At 40.7% G+C, this 18,202-nt stretch overlaps 1 protein-coding gene across 3 annotated transcripts in view; it reads right to left on the bottom strand.

Moving 5' to 3' along the window:
* CASR (calcium sensing receptor) overlaps positions 1 to 18,202 on the bottom strand; it is a 75,243-nt gene that overhangs the window by 43,442 nt on the left and 13,599 nt on the right. Inside the window, exon 1 of one of the 3 annotated variants that reach the window (XM_054056868.1) lies at positions 70 to 90. The exons of the other annotated variants lie outside the window; for them this stretch is intronic. The gene's annotated coding sequence lies outside the window, so the exon portion shown is untranslated. Of the gene's footprint in view, positions 1 to 69; positions 91 to 18,202 lie in introns of those variants that run through there. 3 annotated transcript variants of the gene reach the window in all.

Here is an 18,202-nt window from a genome sequence, read left to right as displayed (position 1 = left end):
TGTTGTTCCATCAACTTCTTAGTATGTTTCCATGGCCACCCCGACTCACCAACCTGCATAGACACATACCTTTGACCAAAATCCACATAACTTTGACAGAGTAAGTCGGACGCCTCAGCAATGCCAGACATATCTGCTCAAACAAGTATTATGGATTCTCTTGGATGCCTAATTCTCTATCATATACTAGGTGGATGTCTTTCTACCATCTTCCTATGGTTCTGCATGACTCTGATCACAGGAGGCCCAGCAAAACTCGTGACTGGACCTCCATGAGCAGAGCACATTGTGAGAGACTTTGCTGGGCAAGTGGAGAACAAGGAAGAGTCAAATGCAGTAAGAATCAAACTTTTGGCTTAAGAAATAACCACGATAATCTTTTGGTGTTGGTCATTAACTTCCTTACCACTGATTGTTCTTAACTCCCTTTGAACTTATCCTTGCTACAAATGAAACAAGAAAGACTTCTTTCACATTCAAAGTGAGTATGACTTCTAGGGAAGCACTTGAAATCAAGGTACTTCTCCATAGTGAATCATGAAATCTTGAAAGGTTTGGTGATCCTGTCATTGCAAGCTTAGCTGTCAAGCTGTAAAGCCTGCATCCTGGGGAGGAGAAATATTACAGCTGCTCTGTGCTCAATACATTTTCCCCACAACACGTCTACAGGCCTGCCAAATAAAGAACTAAATTATGGCATATGAAAATGGCTATGGGGGAAGAAGCAGCACAAAAAAACTAATAATAAATGCTCTTCAGCCTATTTGGATTAGATCTAAAAGCTAGTAGCAAAAATCCAAAGTTAGTCAAATTCAGAACAGAAGCTAGGCATATATTGCTAATTCTGAGGATAGTTAATTTTTGAAGTAAGTCATCAAGAGTTTTCAAATGCTGCGATTGTTTTTATGAGGATGACTTACTATGCACTAAAAGTTCCTAGGCAGATATATCTCTTCCTAGATCAAAAATGGAGCTAATGCATGTTCCCTCTCTCTTCCTGGCTGAAGTGAAGTCTGTCAGGTCCTATGGGATGAACTACTGAAGGGCAAACAATCATCGCAGTCAGTTGCAGGCTCTTTCCATTCCGTCCTGGTTCACAAAGCCCTCCTGCCACAGGCCCCATGGAAATGTCCACAATCATGGGTGTCTGACATTGTTGCAGGAAGAAAGAGGTGGTCTGCCTGCTGCAGAAGAGGGCTTTACACCATGACCCGCTGCCTTGACGCGTAGCTAGCCTTCCTGTGCACACAGCCAGGCAGACGGTGAATGTGCAGCAAGCTCCATGCTTCAAGAGTGCATCAGGTTTATTGCGTATGAGGAAGTCAAGTATAAAGCTGAGTATGCATAGTCTCTATGTTTGCTCACAGTCCACTCCCAGCCCAAGTCAGAGGCCCTCAGGAATTGTTCTGGAGCCTGCACATGGTCTGTGAGAGACTGAAGCTGACAAGGGAGGTCTACCACCTCACCTCTGGTCCAGCTGGTACGAGTGACACATCCCTGTGGAGCGGGATGAGTTTGGTGCAGCTGACTTCACTTCCCTCCTTGCCTGCTTCATTTATCTATCTGTGTTGATACATCTCCCTCTTATCCACCATTTCTGACTGGCACTGTCGTGAAAAGCTATGCTGGGAGCTTCTGTTCTTAGAAGCAGCTATAAGTTGAGCAAAATATTTTTATACTCATTTTGATTAGCTTCTCTGCATTTTCCAGAATGAACAGTCACAAGAAAATCAATAACTACAGGTCAAAATTGGCTCGTCTTTTGAAAAATTCAATAGGGGCCCTTGTTCTGTAAGAAACAGTAGCCAAAAAAGTAAGTAAAATGCTCTCCTGTGTGGCAAACCAAGACTAAATTAGAGAAGTAATGCAGCAGTATCATTAAAGTCAATTTAAATATACTTGTAGACAGCGTTGGCTCAGATACACCTGTGTAACACATAGCACATATGAAAGCAGCTCAGAAAGCTAGTACAAAAGTTGTGTGCCCAGGAGAGATTTCATGGTTACAAAGGCTGGCACTGTTTAATTTAAGGAAGGACATGAAGGAAAGGGAAAAGAAGACCTGAATGATAAACAGTACATGGAGACATGCAAGAGGGAGGAGGTCATGGCTTGACACTTGTGGGCAAAGGGAAAGAAGAGCAACCTGGAGCTTTGGCCAGTGGCCACTTTTTGTATGGAGCTCTTACATAGAGCGCGAGGGGCTTCAAGGGAGACAGCGTGGCTGGCACAGCTGTTGTGCTAGGGTGAAGCATTCTCATTCAGATACCACCAAACTTGAGGACAGCATGAATAAAATGCTGCTAATCACATCTGGTAAGGCATGGACAAAACATGCCGTGCCCAGACCAAGAGCAGGCTGGGGCTCATTCCTGGGCTAAGAAGTCACCCCCATAGCAATGTAGCCTTCCAGGAGAAGACGGAAGAGTCCTAGGAGAAGGAAACAAAAGGAAGAGGGGTCTGAATTTTCATTTCTTCAGTAGAAAAAAAAAACCCAAACCCAACATGAATGAGGGAAAAAAGCGGATGCGGTGTACTGAGGTGAGGGCCAGTGCAGGTGGGGCCTTGCAGACCCGGTACTTAGAGGCAGGATGTTTCAAGCAGGAAGCAGTAATTTCTGAAGAGTGGCTTCAAAAAGATGGCATAGTCTGACTACTGCTATTTAGCCTAAGGCATCTCTTTCCTGCCTCCCTCCCCACTGGCAAAGAGACCTGGGGGACTACAAACTCCTTCAAGGGCAGAGATGGAGGCAGCCAGCAATGGGGTTCCCTGAGCCTGGGCAGGGAGCTGTGCATAGGACTTAGCCAAGGTGGGATGGGATCAGTGACTTCCCTATCTGCTGTGGGAAGAGTGTGAGCTTGAGACCACAGTTTGCTGATTTATTACTCTGTTTTTACACTTTCATTTTGTTATTATTATAAGGCTTTCTTTTACCTTGAGGGTTCTTTGCTTATGAAGAAGGAAACTGTTTTCATCATGAAAGTATAGATAACGTAATTTAGTTTGCTGAGATACTATGGAGGGATTTGCTACTGAATATTTAGGAACCACTCCGCCAGCAGACAGCACATGGCCGAGGCATTAAATGTAGAAAAAGTAAGTTTGCATTCTTATTTCTCTTTTCTCACAGTAGGCAAAGTTGAAAGATCTAAACTAGAAAAATAGAGTTCATTTTGAAACAGCTTTTACAGCACTAAAGTACTCCAAGATGTCATTCAAGAGCATGACAAGGGATTAGACAATGGAAACAAAGTTATTCATTCTTAATATTCTTAATATAGGGTAATACTTTATATCCCCCTGAATAATCTGGAACTAGCTATTCTCAGGGACAGGGCACAGAATTGAAATAATATCATAGGTGCTGTCTGTGAGCAAGATGGTCTGTGTATATATAAACCACATCCTTGAGGCAGCATACTGAGGAATGAATGTCCAAAGATGCAGTGGTACAAAATGATATCCAGAAAAAGAAAACCTAAGTGCATGCCCAGCTCCTTGTGTATCTCACCGTCAAAATTTACATTTCTCCATACTTAAATACCAACTATAGCTGGGAAACCAAGCATCTCAAACTCATTTAACAGGAGGCACAGGTCCCCCAGCTGCTTTCTAGTGCTCTCTGTGCCTGACGTTGAAAATATTTGAAGGTATTGATTTTCTGATGTGCAGTTATTAGCTTGCTGCCAGTGCCCCAAGCTAATATCCTCTAGCATTATCCTCTAGCATTATCTTTTGTTGTGCCAAATCTTCTTTCAGTTCCCTTTTCTTTAATTGGATTAAGATTATGAGCCTCTTCCTCATTAAAGGAAGGCATTATGCAGCTAAAGATTGAATTACCTTCTAATGCATGCCTGGAGACATAGAACTTAGCAAAATATAGGTGGAAATTGCACTACCAATAGAAGAAATTACTCTGGCCCTGCAGTTTTCAGCTAATAAATTAAAAAGATTAAATTAACAAGCAACTGAATTAAGAAGGAAGCTTGGGATCATTGCTGTTTTTTTTCTTTGAAAATATTTTTACATTTAAAACATTATTTAGTATTAGAACATAAACGCTCTTCACTGCAGAACACCTATTCCCTGTACATATATTATTCAGCGAGTACAATTCTATAAGATTTCTTTCACAAGAAAAATTTGTGGAAAGTCTTGTCATTTCCATTTTTTTGACACAGCCCTATTTCTAATCCCCCTTCCCTATTAAAAAGTATTCTCTAATATCTTTTTTTCCACTCTGTTTTGTAATTATCAGACATTTTGACTTTGAACTGTCTTGGAAATGGAAGTAAAGTAGCATCTATCTCATCTAAACTTCAGGGGAGGAACTTCAGGTGGTTCCTGGAGCAAGGGGAGACATTGGGACACTATTGTCATGGCAGAAACAGTACGTGAGGAAAGACAGAATGTACCTAGGGCATAGAGATGGGTATTTGAAAGGCTTACAGAAATCAGTACCATATTTTCTAGTTAAATGAATGTTTAGTTGACAGACTAAATCATGCAGAAAAGTCAGAAATGTTCAATAAATCTTTGTTCTTTGGGTGAAAAGAATCTGAACGGCACGCTCATGGCATGTATTACTTACGAAGCACTTATTTATCTACCAGTAACTAACGACAACTTTTAAACAGCAGCTACTCAAGTTCATGCAATAGCTGGATTGGAAATGATCTCAAGCGGGCATGCAGCCTCTCACTTTGCTCAAAAGGGCTCAGCAATGGTAGTGCTGCTCCTGGCATATCTTCTTTAAAACCTTTCGAGGAAGAAGAGCTGTCAGATGCCCAGGGCAGCCTATTCCAAGCTCCTCTGCTCTTACTAAGGCAAATGTTTTCTCACATGTAACTTGAATGTTTTTTGTTGCAACTTAAGCCTGTCATCTTCTCCTACTTCTCACATAATCCCTCCTCATAATTGCTTGTTTGGAACTTGAATTCACCTCCTTTTTTTTTCTTGTTATTTAGACCAAGCAAACTAAACTAATCTTTTTTTTTTTTTTCTCAGAAAGATGCTTTCCTAAGCTCCGATTATTCTTGTTTTGTTCCTAAGGCCTCTCTCCAGCAAGTTTCCACATTTAGCACTGACCAGTGCCCAGAAATGGACACAGTGTCCTTGTTGGGCCTTTACAGGCACTGAGCAGAGTGGCAGGATTATATCGTACGTCTTGCAGGCCACAACCCTGTTTATACATCCAAGTATGGCTCTTGTCTTTTTTGGAACAGCATGATACTTACGACAGACCGCCAGCCAAACTCAAGGCAAAGGTGAGTATGTTTATATTTGCAAGGCCATGGAATCACATGAGAAATTCTCATCTTCCAAAAGCTTTTCCTTCCCCTTTCAGACAAAAGTTAGAACCTGCTAAACTTCATGTAATCAACCTGGATACCAACAAGGAACTGGCACGCTCAAGCCCAAGTGAGACTCTCAGCCTTTTGGGACTTTTTTATAGCAAAGAGCTAGGGAAGACTCCTGAATGCAGCTGTGGCAACAGGGCTGTCCCAGACCCCAAAAGACTCTGGACTCCCATGCAGTTTATCTAGCAGGGTTGTCCCGCTTAGGGAAGGCATGGATGTCCCATGGCCAGCACAGCATGCAGGTGAGGTTGCCCTGGAGCTGCAATGTTGGGTGGTTTGGAGGAGCCAAGCTGTTCATCCACCCCTTGGGGTCTGTTGAGTATGAAGCAAAAGTTTGTGGGAACTCCAGCTGCACTTCAGCAAAGCATTGCCCCACCAGGAGCCTTCCACAGAGCTTCTTGCTTTTGAAAAACCAGTGTTTTCTGATGAAATGCCGCTTTGTCAGAAAACGTTAGAGCACTCTCTCTTCAACTTTTGCTTGTTGAAATTCCAAAGTTTCTATACATTTCTAGCAGGTCCAGCATAGCTCAGTCAGGAGCTGTGCATCTGATAAAGTAATTACCGGCTGGGGAGCTATACCTTGTGTAATGCAGGTGCCAGAACAATTTGTTAGGGTTTTTGTGGCTTTTGAATTTGGGATTCCTCAAGCCTCACTCTAACAGATAGCTGTATTTTGCTGAAGTGACTGAAACTTCTAAGCAAGTATCCTGCTATACCTTGATATTCTCTTATTAATGCAAGGCATACAGTTAGATTATGGTAAGGTTGAAGCCACAAGCAACATACCTCCCCTCAGCAGACAAGGAAGGGGTTCATGTAGAACAGGTATCGGAGAAGATACACGTGGTCAGCTTTGTGTCCAATCTTATTGCTCAAGACAGCTAAAGAAGGGCAATGTAGTGAAGTGGACAATAGACACAGGGCACAAGTCTTCATAGTTCTGAGATCAGACAAGACTTCTAGCACTGAGGTACCATGACAATATGTGAAAAAGTGAATTGCCCTCATATGCCACCAGAGCAGGCATTATCTCAGCCTTCTTGCACCAATTTGTTCAAAATGAGGGATGAGCACATCGAAGATACAATCAAAACTAGACTGCTAATGTGCTCAAATGGAGGAGCTGTGCTTGAACTCTGTTTGTGGAATTAAACTGTTTTCTCTCCAAAGAAGGGAAGTATTTACTGAAAATTACTATAAAACACTTATTGCCAATGCTGAAAGAGACAATTCTTAAACACTGCACTCCCCAAAACAGAGAGATTTTTGTCCAGACAAATACAAATAGCATGACTGGAAAATGTAATCTCAGCCTCAGAAAAGTCTGGAGAGTTCCGAGACAAGAGGAGTGTAGAGCAAAATTCAGACCCAGAATAATGACTCTGTTCTGAAATCACTACTCATACACTTGGTTTCAAACTAAATACAAAACATGAATGCTGAAGCTTTTTACTGAGAATGAGACTTTACAAAATCATTAAGAGCATCAGCACAGGATCTCCAGGACAGTATCTCCATACCCAGATGTTAGCTTATGGGTAGTTATCTATCAGAGATGGAATTTTGCTGTCAGAAATCAAGATGCTAACACTAGAGAAAATGCATGTTAAAAAGTATACATTACATTCACATTTCACATTGGAAAAGCTAAGAGGAGGTGAAAAAATATTGCATATAAATCAGCCATGGTACTGGAGAAGCTGTTGAAGCTCATAAATAACGAGATCTGGCCAGTTCAAATGAAGAAAGCTATATTCTTAGCACTGGGAGGAATAGCCTGCAGAAGAAAAGTAGGCCTAAGAATGTGTTTTAGTTGGCCATGAAAATTCTAACCACTTGTACTAGAGTAACACTCTCAATTCTCCAAGAAAAACTAAACATAAAAAAAAATCTAGTAAACCAGGCAGTTGCATTATATTTAATTCTGCTACATCTAATATACCAAACATTGTTAAATTCATCAGTGAGTTACCATTTAAATTTATAGAATTTTCTTATGTACAACATTATTTTCACATAGCTGTCATATCATTAGTTTTTCTTTACTCCTAAGATCATGCTCTGGTGTCCAAATTAGAAAGAAACTACTATGAAAGAGTGTGGAGTCACACCCCGATCCATATTTAACACCAGAAAATACTTGAGTGGCAGAAATATGTCTAGGGTATCACTCCTGATATTTTGCTCAACATAGCAATTTCAGAACAAGGAAGCCTAAACTGTTCAATATGTCCAAGACCTGCAGATATGGAAAAAGAAGCCAGGACTAATCAGAACACTTTCTTTCAAGGAATCTCAAACAAATTTGGTGGTAGCAACAGCAGTCAAAAGACCATCAGCTCCCGACTGTTGCACAACCAGGTAAAAATCCGAAGCTGCCCATAGGCAGCTTTTACCATGTATGCATTTAATGTGGGATTACAAGGCCTCTGATCTCCCTCCCACTTCAGCACTGGTTTATAAAGTGTGCATGATGGCATGCCAAGCAATGTAGCTGGGATTGCATGGCTTTATAGCAACCACCTTTCCATCAGGACTGTATCTGACTTTGGATTCACAAACCACTTTTCAAGTAACTTGCAACAGTATCATGTTCAAAATCCCTGATTATGGTCCTAGGAACTGATATCTTTTTGTGGAAATAATTCTTTGTTTGCTGATGGTGGGAAGCACAAGCCAGAACTGGTAATAGAAAACACCTTAGAGACTCATTGAATGCACTCAGCCAACATCATTAGCAGACACGGGGATGTGTCTGCAGACACAGAGCTATAAGTGGTTTCTGAGTAGCCAGTGCTTGTGGAAATCGTGTGGAGGGTGACCTATGTCTTCAGAGCCATTTCTACATAGGCATGATGGTAAGCTAGCCCAAGAAGCAGCTCTAGGGACTTTAAAGGCATGGCTTGTTTTATTGCTCTGAAGGGCAAGAGTTTTCTGCAATAAGAGCTAAACATCTTTGCTTCAAGATATATCACAAAGCTCTGAAACAAATATCAGAACAGAATAAGAGGAACTCCTCATCTTTCCACTCCTGCATCTTCTTCAGTACAAGTGCAGCAAAAGTGCTGCCCTTGCTTTTGCTTTATGTGCATACATAAAAGGGAGTACTGAAATGCATGAGGTTATCAAGGCATCCTACCAAGCAAAGCATTCTGTCTGCGCCCTCAGCACTCACAACAAAAAGACTAGACAAGAAACAACACAAAACAAATTCATTACCTTGGTTAATGAACTGCTAAGAAATGCTAAGGAGCTAAAACACAGCACAGGAGCCATGGCAGAACAACAGGGCTTGAAGGTATTTCTGAGTCCTAGGGAGTTCCAGAGGCACAGCAGTCCATCTGCAGCCTTTCGGGAAGTTAACATTAACTAGTTATTGACTACCCTAATTTATGATGGGAGCTGCATTGAATGCTCAAGCAATCTCAGATTTAGAGAATATAGGTACCAGTGAATCCATCTGGTCTATGTCTTAAAGCTGTCCTGTTTTACCTCTATACATTCCGAACTCTGACCTTCTCCTGTTGTGTTATGGTTTACTAACTTGGTTGTTTCCTACTCCTCCTATTAAAAGCCTGCCATCTTAGAAGTTGTTTAAAGTGGGTGAAAAGATGCCTTAGATATAACTTAGGTATAACACCAGCCTAAGGCTCCTTGGTAGTGTCAGTGATTTTTCTCTTCACGTACAGGGGAGATTAGGACCCTATAGCAGTTGCAATAAAATAGGAGGTGATTTTTATTAAGTTGGTTTCCCTTACTCTCCTTCTTTCTAAAGAAAGTCCCACCAACCATGCTAACGAGCGTGCATTTCAGTGACAGCTAGTTTACCCTAGCTCATATTTGGGAAGTGACTAGACCCTCCTGGACAGATGGAGGAAGGAAGCCTGTGGGGTACTCTGCAGAATGAAGACACTATGTCCTTGTGGGATGGTGCACATGGCAGTGGGATGTTGTTTGCAAGATTTGATTAGTTCAGACTTTTGCCTGCAGGTGAAAGTCAGGCATTCAACCTGGGCACCTTTCAGGGTACCTTACATTCCTGCATATTATATATACACATTCCTGCATCTCAAGGAAGCCGTTGCTCCGACATTCAATACAGAAGCTTTGCCAGCAAGTGTCACCCAACCGAATTGCTCTTAATTCCTAATTTTCAGGATTAATAGCTTTTCTAGGACTGGCCTTAGAAGATACAGAAACGTTAATGAGTGCTGTATTCACAGTCCACAGAACTAAAGTCTGCCCTGGCTGTAAAGAACGACCCAACCCTGCTAGGCAACTGGCAAGTTTCTCCATTATTCCCAGCCTCTAGTCTATCTTCTTCCTCTTTCACAAGAAACATCTCTAGGGTTGACAAGAGGGCTCAATTCCTATAGAACAGCCCTTCTTCCTTGCTTAGGCATACCCATAAACCAATATGGTTGTGTTATGCTCTTTGCATCCAGGCATTATTTTAAGATGCACTTCTCTACAAGCAAATAAAAAGACGCTTCAACTCAATTCTTGAATACCAGTAAATGCCAGTCCAAAAATATAATTTATGAAACTGCACTACTGTGGTCTGTCTTGGAAAGAATAAGAAGGAACTATCCTTGTTATCTACTCCTGGACGCCCTATATCCTACATTTGTCTTTAATTTTTGTCTCTCTTTCTTCTGTTTAGAAAATAGTCAGTTAGCAGGACTGGTCATCAGGATCAGGCCAATTTCAACTGTTTTCTTCCTGTGCTACACTGTGAGACAGGGAAGAACCGGGGAGTGGTGGGGGAGATGCCAAAGTAGTTGGTCATTTTTAAGTAGTTAAAATTACACAATTCAGTGCAGTGTTATTCAAAAGAGATGTCACGCTTTCTGACTGGTGAGAGTAAGATCTGCTGGTTAGGACGCCAAAAGGTCAAGCAACATGAAATAACAGGACAAGAACACTAGAATAATGAAACACGTATTTATCTTTCTATATTTCTCTGTGTAATCAACCAGCTTTTCATCATTCTTTTACAAAATAGCAGGAACAAACAACCTCAAATCTTGTAAATAAACATGAGAAGAAGAATCTGGGTTGTATCAGGAAAATTCTTCTTTCCAAAACCATCTACGATGCATTAGTATTAGGTACAAGATGCTAGAAAAGTGAATCTCTCTGTGAACTGCAACTTTTAAATAAACTAGGATAACAGATTTCTGATCACAATTCGGTATGGTTTTGTTGAAAGTTATGTTCTCCCAGAGCTGGTGTGGGGAAGGATTCTTGACATGATATCTGCTTCTTTTTCCTGCCTGGCTGGGCAGCCTTGTGCCAATCATCTTCCTTGTCTGGGACTTGGCGTCTCAACTTGTAATAGTGGCCAGAAGTAATTTCAGAAACATACTGCAGCTATGTCAACAGATTTCAAACTGAATACCAGCTGAATCTAGGTTGATTCAGGCCTTTCTCTAGCAAAAGAAAAAAATAAAGTACAGATTTGAGAGTTGAACCTTTTTTTTTTTCAATTCAACTTTGTCAAATTGCTTGCAAAAGAAAAACATATTTTGCTTAGTAATTTCCTTTAATTTTACTTTATTTTATTTAAACCTCTGTGCCTGAAGCAAAACACTTTATTTCGTCCCATTTTTCCCCTGCAGAATCCTCAGTGAACCAAACAATAAGGACAACTGTAAGTCTGAGCCAATTTCAACATAAATCCAATTCAGAAAAAACACTTGAGTATGTGCTCAACTTTAGTGAGACTTGACTTTAATGAAACTTAGTAGATTCTAAAGGCTTAGCATGTATTTCAGTGGTTTGTTGAATCAGAGACTAAAGTGGCCCCTGGCTAGATGTTTTATTCTCATCTATACTATTATTAAAAACAAATAAACACTTTCTTTGTGTTGGATGGTTTATTTTACTTTAAGTTGATCACAATTTATTACTAAATCCTTATGGCTTTTTTTGTGGTCATTTTCTCTACCCTTTCTCCTACGGTTCTAGTTCTCGACTGGCCCAGGATGTCTTTTTCTCCCTATTTTTCAATTGCTTATTTTATCTCCTTTATGATTTTCTGAACAGAATAATTATTGTACCTTCTCCAGCTTTCTTCTCTCTCCTCCTTTCTTTCTAATACCAAAATACTTTTTCCTAATTTTTTTGTTTCTTTTGCCTGTGTCCTGGGCATAACCTTTTCCTGTTAAAGAAAGCAGGGGTGAATAAGGGTCCCCAGAAAAGGGAAATAGGTTCAATGTAAATGGAGTCTCGACAAGTTCATCAAAATATTGGATAGTTCTGCCGAACCCATAAATTCACTAAACATAAACCAGTGGAAGGCAGAGAAGAAAATCAAGAGCAGAAATCCAGGCATGAAAGCATGGCACGGACAGGCACATGTCCCACTTTAGCCCTGTGGGAAGAGAAAAAAGGTTTTGCTGACTCTTCCTTGCAGAGCAATCTTGTGCTAGCACGTCTCACGGGGGATGGAGCACAGGGTAGAATATGATACTGTACGCTGACCCCTGAACAGGAACAGTGACCCTTATCTGCCTATGCAACGTACTGAAAGATCAATGTGATATGCAAGGACTTACTTATCAGTCATGGTAATTCGTATTATCCACATAAGAAATGCTGGCTGGACCTGTGGGGCTGCACTTACCTGCTAAAGATGTCAGTAAAATGATACTACAGAGTCATGACATACAGCCAGGACTGGCAAGTAGCAATATCAAAGCAGCAATGTGTAAGCACCCAGCATAGCTCTCCCCTACTGATCTACCTTCCCTCTTCAGGGATGCACCCTATAATTTACAAGTTTGCATGAAGCAAACTTCGCATGTAAAAATGGGGAGACAAGCATAAAAGTTTTTTCAATAATTCCTCTTAGATTATTTACAGGATTCATTTTGTATCCTACAGGTGTATGTTTTCTGTCCTATAATATACGAGGATGATGGAAATTGCCATCCAGATTCAAGTCCATTTTATGTAAGAGTCTGCTTCTAGCAATACTCATTGATACCTGTGTCAAAATGCTGTTCCAGACAATTACAGCATTAGTCTCCTGCAGTGAATGTTTCTAGCTCCACTAGTTAGCAGTTGGTTTATGTCCTAAGCAAACAGTTTTGTGAAAAACAGTCCTAATTTTGTTAAAGTCAGCCCTAGAATAAAATAATCAACACCTTGACTTTTTTTAATCTCATTTCTCTTCACAACTGAGACACACAATTTGCTATGAACAAAGTATGTATCCCTAAGTGATACTGCCCTATTGGAAATTCCCTGTCTCTCTCCCCAGTTTACACAACCACTTAAAATAATCCCAATTTCACCAGTGATTTTTTATTGCACCACTACCGGAGGTCATCAGGAGCTCTAGAGAGTCATCAAAATAGATCTTGAGCCTTCACCTTAGCTTTTTCCTGCAAATTCTGGCAGTTCAACTCAAACTGCTGCAAAGATGAGATTAACCATATCAGCTAGATTTGGCATTGAAGCAGATCAGGAGCATGTTTCTTGCTGGGGAGATTACCCAAGTGAAGAACATGCTGATGTTAAGAATAACACCTCAAAGTGCTGGAGGCAGATCTAGAAGATATCCAATAATGCACTACTGTGGGCTTCTTTTGACTCCATTTACCTCAAGAGATCTATTCTTACTCTTTGAAACCAGAAAAAGGCTAGGAACTGTATCTTTCTCACTTTCAGATTTATTTAGCTGGTGAATTTAGTATTGTATTTGACTCTACTATCATATTCTGCAAGAAGTTCCATGTGATTTAGCTGGGAACTAAGGTATGCCTCAGTAGTGAGCGAAAGCAGCAAAAGTGAGGTGAAGGTAGAGACAAGGAAAGCTATTCAACTTCTAACTAATCTGTATTCAGAGCAAAGGACTTCATCCAGTCTTTTCATTGTACAAAAATAAAAGTCACAAAAAAGCACCTGTTAATTTTCTTCCAGCACACAAAACTTTATATACTTAGAATAGTATGTGACAGAAAATTATCATCCTTTCTAGCAGAGCTCCTCTCTGAAATAAAATAGGAGATCCCAAACTTGTTTTTCTGAGCCTAGTTGTGAGGCTTTGCCTATCTAAATGGATCCATTCCTTCCCCCCTGTTTTAGACACTAACAACATAATTTTATCCAGTTCATAGTTTAAGAACCATTAGTGAGAACTACCAAAGTTTCAGGGCAGGACAGATGACCCTTTTCTCTGCATCATTTCTGTGTCCAACACAACGAGCTTCCAGCAGCATGGGAATAGAAGCAAATGCAGGGTTTGTGTCATGGAAAGAGCTGAAGAGTGCTTTGCTTTATTACACAAGTTGGCATGGCATGAATGACTTGAAGGCCCTCAGCCGGAAAGGAAGCCTGGCCATCGGAGTATCAGCTATGGCGCAGCAGAGCAGGATTGCCCAGGAGCACTACAGACCTGAAGGCAGCCTGCAGCAGGCAGGGAGCTCTTGACTAGTGTGAATAAAACTCATATTAAACCACTAGAAGATACATGAAGGTTTTGATGGTCTTTGCAGCCCTTTTTGCCACACTGTCCCAGAAATCAGAAGAAACTGTGGCCACCCACTTCGTCCATGCATCTCTAAGAAACACAGCCGCGTTATTTGTCCATGATGTGGCTACCCCTCATTAACACAGTGCTTTTCCAAATAATAATTTTTAATTTACTCTCCCTCCTTTCTGAAGGTGATCTTTCTGGAACAGAAAAACACCTGGGGTCACACTCCAGCGAGCCCCAGCCACCTCGCCTGCTTGCCAACTCGGCAGCTATACGCGCTTCATCTCCGGGACGACGGTGTGACTTTTGGAAGCTCCATGCCTCATTTAGCCCTGGTAATGGCCTAATTGGGTTGGAAAAATGCAGGAGCAGGAGCGTGATAAAAAAACAGCTCTCCTGTGCTGATATAAGCAAGTGGAAAAAGAAAAGGAAAGAATAGACTAGTAAAGACGAAAAAAAACCACCACTTTTTCAACCTTGACTAGATATGCTGTAAGGATTAATGTGGCAAATGAACGAACACCAGGAGAGGGCCAGATCTGAATGCGTGTTTCACCTCCACTGATATTTTCCAAGGGAATCAGCCCCTCATCTACAGGGCTTCACTCTATCCCCTCACGCTTCTTGGTAGGGGCAGAGTTAATGTGTGCTTTCATTAGCTATGTGGGAGGGGAAACAAGGAAAGGAGGGTGACAAGAGTCACTATTCCAGGCACAGAAATGGAAGGAGCCCTTCATCAGCTTGTGCTATTAACCAAATGTTCATCACCATTTCTTAGCCATACTTTTGCCTCTCATGGGAGGAATCTTGTGTCATACCAAAGGAAAACCATCCTACCCTCTCTTGAGCTACTTTTCCTGGCAGCTCATAAATCCCTCAAAGGAGGAAATGCTACTTCTGCCCTCGGGAAATCTCGGAAAAAGAACTGGAGACAGGCGAGACAGATAATTTTTAAGTTTCAAAACGTGAGGAGCCTCTTCATTTAGGGAGCTGTTCTCAAGCAATGACATGATTGCAGGACCAGGGGACGAACCAGATTCCCCTTCACCAGAAGATAAACTCAAAGCACGCTTTATAGCAGAAAGAACAGCCTTCCCTTCTGATGATCCTTCTTTTCCTGGGCTTTCATCATCCCCAACAAGACCCCAGGAATTTAAATGACTGATTTTGTTCCTGGAGAGCCCTATAACATTTCAGAGTTGAGTCTTAAGCTGGAACCATGACTGCTCATATAGCATTGAAGTAACAAAAGTGAGCACGAAAGCTATATTTGCCGCTGTGTAAAGGACAATCTATACCCATTTTACCCCTCTGTCCTGGGAACTCGTGCAAAATATACTCTCCTGTGCTTTTTTCAGCCCACTATTACAGCTTCCGGGAACAGATATTTGGCTGACACAATTTCCAGTGAACCCTGTTATAAATCAGAGCACATCTTCATTTTAAAAATCTGATTGATTTTTGGTGTTCTTATTTACAGTACAGCCCTACAAACATAATCACTAGCACAACAGGAGGGGTGGCAAATGGCGTGGAGCAAGAGCGAGCAGCCAATGGGAGAGGAAAAAAACCCAGGGATTTTCAGGCAACCCCTCATGCTTCCTTTGGGAATCTCACTGGAATTGTTCCTTAAGAGTTTCTACTCACATCTGCTGCGCAGTCCTCATTACAGTTCCTTTCCTAACTTGACATAAACTGTATCACGGAGGATGTGCTCTTGCAACGAGTATGTGCTGTCAAAATATTTATACTAAACCAGAAAGTGTCTGGGATAAAAGATGGCAATAAGACATACAAAAACCCACCTATTCACAGCATAGAAGGAAGGGGAAAGTTAAAGTTCATGTCAATTCTAAGGCACAATATGCATGGAACTTTTGAGGGAATTTACTAAAATCAAGGAAGTACTAATAGTTAACAGAGGTAAGGGGCAAAAAGGCTATTTTTCATAAATATTAGGAAAAACTTGAGACTGGCTATGAGCCCATTGCTAGATGAGGGTGATAAAACTTCAAATGACAATCAAAAAAGGCGGAAATACCCAATAAACATTTTGTCCTTTGCACATTGTTTTGCCCTTGGAATGAAGCTGGAGAATGTATCATCCCATATTACGTCAGCACAACAAAATTCACTGTAGGTAATAAAAGGAGATGTGAGACGAGATCTGCTAAAATTAAATGTTTTCAAATCAACAGGCCTGGAGTCTTACATAAACTCAATGAGGAGTTCTCCGAACCACTAGTGTTGATACTGAACAACTCATGGAAAACTGGGAAAATTCCAAAGGGTCAGAGAACTGCAAGTATATCTAGGTATTAAATAACTCCTAAAGTAGGAAGGCCCAGCAAATTATAGGCACTGTACCCCAGTATCTATTTGGATATAATAACGAAATGAGTTAAGTCAGCATTCCTTCTAAAAAACAATGGGGATAAAATGCCATTAATGTGAACCATCTTGTGAAAAAAAAAAATCCACTATTCTTTTTATGAGATGCTGTTCTTTTTATGATAAAGGCAGCTGTATAGAATACAACATGGACTTCTCCAAGGCATATGACTGTACAAATTTAAAACCTACAATTAATAGAGAGATTCAAAAATAGTTTAGAGTTCTTAAAGGTTTTGTTAGAGGGATGATATCAACGAGTGGTGTAATTTCTAAAGATGTCACTCAATTTCATCCTGGACCTATTTGATACTTTTTAATCAGTCCCCTGGACAGTAAATTGAAACTGTGTTTCTTAAAAACTTATAAGAATACAAAAACTAGCAGCGCAGAAAACAGTTTTAATGTATAAATGGTCACTAACATACACAAAACTACAACTCTCCCCTAAGGGACAGTGGTTTTTGGTATTGTGCTTAACATACTCATCTTTGCAATAGCTCTTCATGGAGATGAAATCTATAACCAAATCTCATGTTTCAAGGCTTCTGTTAATAGCCTGCAGGAGTGAGAGGACATTTCTTTTTTCTGATGCCCAATTAACCCACACTCTCTAGGGATGCTTGAAGGAAGACAAAGCTTTGCTGATTGGCAGCAGCTAGACTGGGACCCTGGAAAAATTGCACCAGTGTCCTGCTAGGACAAAAAGGAACTTTTTTTTTCTGAAGTGTGTGTGTTGGTCTATCTTTCTCACATGCTGAGGGTCAAATTTAAAGTCAGATATGGAATTAGGAAGGAATTTTCCATCCCACAAAGACTGGCGAGAATCCCAAGTGCAGCTAACTCACTGTTTTCTCTTCTTATTTCCCTAGACTTGCAGAGGGATATGCAAATAACAAACTTCAACACAGAGATCTGATAGTTTTACAAGATCTTAAAAAAAAAAAAAAAAAGGACATATTTCTTCAGGGGATGCAACCACTGCATGACTCAAAGAGGCTTGCGTCTTCTGACTAAACATGAGGTAAAACGCATCATATCTGGGCGAAGGAAGGGGGTATGTGGTTTTGTATGTATGCCTCATGACAGTTTTACTACAAGCTGCCTGGGGCATAACACAAGCTCACGGTTCATTTTCGAAAGCATGTGTATAGAGTGTGCTACAGATGTGTCACTGTCACAAAATGACACTGAATTCTCCTGCAGATTTTTCCAGAATAAAAAATTCCTCAACTTTGGTTGTTGAGGAATTAAATTGATTCTGAGCAAAGCTGTGATGTTTCAGCTGTCTAGGCAGTCCTCTTAGTGTATCTAAAAAAATTACCAGAAAAACAGCTAAAACCATTGCTACTAGTTCTAACTGCTGTTAACTACTTCTGCCGTTGACATATCAACTTACTGGGGAAGTGTTTCCTATAGCGTCAGCACAGTAAAAGTTGAAGTCTAGGTCACATGTATGCTTCTCTTGAGCACAAACAAAAAAACCCTGATAAGTTCCAGATCCAGAGTACTTTTCCTGTGGGTGCTACTGTAGTGAAGCAGAACAACCCTGGCTTGATGTTCAGATAGCAGTTTAAACCTGCAGTGTTAGCAATGGTGTGATACTTTGTTTTGACTTACAAACCAAACAGAGCAAAGACAAAGCCTCAAAAGGAGAATAAATACAGCTGAGCAAGGGGTCATTGCATTGATAGCTCACTTTTATGAAAGATTCCCACACTTACAATAGCAAGTGCAAACACTGCACCTGAAAACTCATTCTCAAACTCTCCTGAGGCTTCTCACTAAAGTAATGTTTATTTTCTCTTCTTTTTGAGTGTACACATTCAATACTCAAAATGCACCCTTGCTCAGTCCAACTCTACCAGATCCATAGCCAGCTAAAAGAACTAATATGATACAAAGCAAAAGGGAATACACTTAAAATTAATCTATTGATGGAAAAAATGGTCATATTATCTCCCTT

Source organism: Cuculus canorus, chromosome 1 (genome assembly GCF_017976375.1).
Source record: "Cuculus canorus isolate bCucCan1 chromosome 1, bCucCan1.pri, whole genome shotgun sequence".
NCBI classification, from domain to species: domain Eukaryota; kingdom Metazoa; phylum Chordata; class Aves; order Cuculiformes; family Cuculidae; genus Cuculus; species Cuculus canorus.
This window is presented reverse-complemented; position numbering and strand designations above follow the sequence as displayed.